We start from the raw sequence: 3,700 nt of genomic DNA, 5'->3' as shown, positions 1-3,700 counted from the left end.
GAGAGATCCCAAAGTTCTTTACGTTTCCACTAAAAGAGATAAATTCTGTTCGAGAAATATTATTCAAATTTGGTGTCAGTTTGTGTAGAATTAAGCAACGTGGACAAGGGGATAGCGTACACTTGCAGTACCGTTGCTCCTTTCACACGTGGCAATGAAACCCTACAGTCACACCTCGTATGTGGAAAAATATACTACAGATTTCGCAACCTGATTTATGTAATTACGCAGCAAGAAAGCAAGCGATTGCTGAAGGGAATAATTCAGATAAGTAGGTATGAGATAAATATGTGCTTCACCACACAGAAAACTTTGATTTGATTCCAAAAAAATGATTTAAATCAGTGTAGTCATTCTCGCCAATTTAATAGACATATTATTATTGAGCAAAACATGGTAGATATTCAGTCGCAGAGAGACAAAGACGAATTGTACATGTTCACTTCCGGAATGATCAAAGATAGATTCCCTGTTTAACCACACTCATGAAAATTAACGAAACGAAAAAGGCGCTCCTGAACACTGCGAAATAAACGAAATGATCTCATCTTAACTGACAAAAACATGTCCGCACTAACTGGAAAAATGCAGGTGTCTATAAGTAGCGATTTTCTCCTATCAAATAGGTAATGAAAAAGATTGTAAAACTCATAACGATGTTTTTTCTTTTTTTTTTTTCAAGTTCCTAAGCTGGGTCTATGTACATTCCTGACATTTGAAGCGACGTCCCTGGTGCTTCTCAGTACTCGCCCTAGCTCCAGAACGAAATGAGACGAAGTCTGCAAGACGATTATCTGACGCTGGTCCACCGCAGAACTTGCTGTTTGCATACAAATTGCATATCAGTGATCAAGAGCCGTTGGTCTGTGTGTCAGACATACGCAATGAGTGTAAGGGCGGTATACAGGATGATTTTTCTGAATGAGAACAAACTGCAGGGAACGATCCCTGAAAGGATAAGAAGCCAAAAATGCCATCTGGATATCTGAGCGGAAACGCGTTCCAGTGGAAGTGCACCCACTTGAAGGTGGAGATAAAAGGTGTTAAATACTGTAGAATATGACCCTGGTATCGGCACAAGGCAGGTGGCCCGACAGCGTGGTGTAAGCCAGAAGGCCACGTGGAATATTCTTCACATCTGCCACTATCTGCAACACTTACAACGCATTTAGGCCTTTATCATCTACGAATTTGTCTCCAACAGTGATGATTTTGCCACTGGTTCGTCGCACGGAACACCGTGATGAATGGATTTCTGTCATTCTCGCTATTCACCGATAAGTGGTGGCAGTATCGTGAACCTTCGCAGCACCTACCTCTGGGCTACAGAGGTTCTCATGGTATGGTGGCAGCGAACCATCAACACCGGTTCAGCCTTAATGTATGGTAGAAAATTATTGGTGAATATCTCTTGAGTCTTGAGCTAAAACACGAGTAGATGAAAAACATTCCTCCTTGCTAGTGTAGTCTTATGGGTGCTTTTAATTATTGAAACCCACATTGTCTAAGATCTTTCATCACCACTATCAAGTGGCTGTATCCCCCTTGAAAAGCATTTCCAGCCGTATTTCCTTACGACATTTTTAACTCTAAATCCTCTCAGGGATCTTTTCCTTCAGTTTGTCCCCATTTAGCAAAATCACCGTGTACAGACAAGTCTTTTTTTATTGTGAACACTATAATATCACGATTGGACCATGAATGAGTGGCGAAATGCGATCATCACAGATGAATCCGGCTTCATCTTGTCAAATGAACCTGCCCCACCGTAGATCCATCTCGAGGAAAAGTGCTAGATAATACTATTACATTAACATCTTGGGAAAGGCCACCAGTTTTGTCGTGGTAGATCACTAGTTTGGAAAGTCGTCATGTAATGGGGGAGGGGGGGGGGGGGGGACTACGGAGCTCTGCATCTTCCTTGGTGGTCAGAGGAATCACGTTAACCGTACTAAGTATCAGTATGAGATGGTATAAAATGTCAGATTTGTTAAAGGTCCAGCTGGTTCAGACACCCTCTTTATAGACGCTAATGTCTGCCCCCATCAGGATGTTCTAGTGTATGAATTTATCATAATGACGATATCCACCTTATGGATCAGCCAGAAATTTCATTTGCCTTTACTTCACATTAAGCTGGGATTAATTTAATAATTTAACAACGCTTCACGAATAGATAGTTAATTTTTTTAATGTATTTTCATCACTGTTAGAACCAAACTGAAAGATACTTTCTCTTTGGTCGTGACATTTCGAAGCTATTTAGAAATTAAGTATTTGTCACAAACATGGAAACAGTTCAGCAAGAGGCACTGAGCCTACAAACAACTGTTACAGAAATTTCTTGGATATTACAATGGTGGCAGAGCGGTTTTAGGAGCTACAGTCTGGAACCGCGCGACCGCCACGGTCTATTTTGAACCATTTTTTGAAATTACAAGGACCACTTTTCTGAATGTTTATTGGGAAACACACTGACGAAATTTTTACAAAAACTTGTTATTCAAGGAGTTCAAAAGTGCACTTTCTCTATTTAGATTTCATCTGCTTTCCCGAACTTTTTGCTGATGTTAGTGAAGAGTAGGGAGGAAGATTCTGTCAGGATGTCAGGGAGCTGGAACGCAGATTCTAGGGTAAATGGAATTTAAACGTAATTGCTGTTTATTGCTGGATGCTACACGGAGATGTACAGCACATTGTTTACAGGAGAAGAAGTGTCGAAAGGAGCTTTCAGGATAACTGAAAAAAACATACAAAAACTTCTAAAGGTAAGCATTAATTTTTTTTATTCCCTATGCAAAATATCTTGAGGCAACGGCCTTGTAACAGTAGATACACCGGTTCCCGTCAGATCACCGAAGTTAAGCGCTGTTGGGCGTGGCCGGCACTTGGATGGGTGACCATCAGGGCCGCCATGCGCTGTTGCCACTTTTCGGGGTGCACTCAGCCTTGTGATGCCAATTGAGGAGCTACTCGACCGAACAGTAGCGGCTCCGGTCACAGAAAACCATCGTAACGACCAGGAGAGCGGTGTGCTGACAACACGCCCCTCCTACCTGCATCCTCAGCTGAGGACGAAACGGTCAGAATGATCACAGTGGGCCACTTGTGGCCTGAAGACGGAATGATTTAAAATACCTTGCATATTCTTGTTTTGCTTTCTTTTTAGGTAGTATGTGTCCATCAGGGCGATAAGAAAAACATGTATTTTTGAACTGCTTGTCATTGATTTCTGATAGTTTTATGTGCTAGAAGAAAATGATGGTTAAACTTGAAATCAGCACATAAAACTACTTTAGAATCAGATAGATGTTGAAAACGATTTCCAATGACATTATTCAAAACCTGAAAAAAAATTTCTACAGCGATAAAAAATCAAGAATCTCGTAAAACCAGACGTGCTGCATTCAGTGGCGCTTATCTTCCGCAATTTTATTTTATATGTTATTTACGAAACCTACAAGTCAATTCTCAATAATAAAGGTGATTAAAGAATGGAAAATTTAGAAATTCCCGCATTAAAAACTGCTCTGTGATCGGCCATCAGGCAATGCTCGTCCTTGCACCATTACTTTGTTAATACAAACATCAACCCGTCATGGCTGAATGAAATGATCGGTGGGGGAAGCTCAGCACTTTATTTGCGAAGGTCATGGCGATGTTCAAGAGATAGTAGTATGTAAGGGCTATCACACGATGT

The 3,700-nt window shown here is 41.0% G+C and overlaps 1 pseudogene; it reads left to right on the top strand.

Moving 5' to 3' along the window:
- The first annotated feature begins 2,810 nt into the window (after positions 1-2,810).
- Positions 2,811-2,928, top strand: LOC126357335 (5S ribosomal RNA; annotated as a pseudogene).
- The last annotated feature ends 772 nt before the right edge of the window (positions 2,929-3,700 follow it).

Source organism: Schistocerca gregaria, chromosome 3, assembly GCF_023897955.1.
Source record: "Schistocerca gregaria isolate iqSchGreg1 chromosome 3, iqSchGreg1.2, whole genome shotgun sequence".
NCBI lineage: Eukaryota > Metazoa > Arthropoda > Insecta > Orthoptera > Acrididae > Schistocerca > Schistocerca gregaria.
This window is presented reverse-complemented; position numbering and strand designations above follow the sequence as displayed.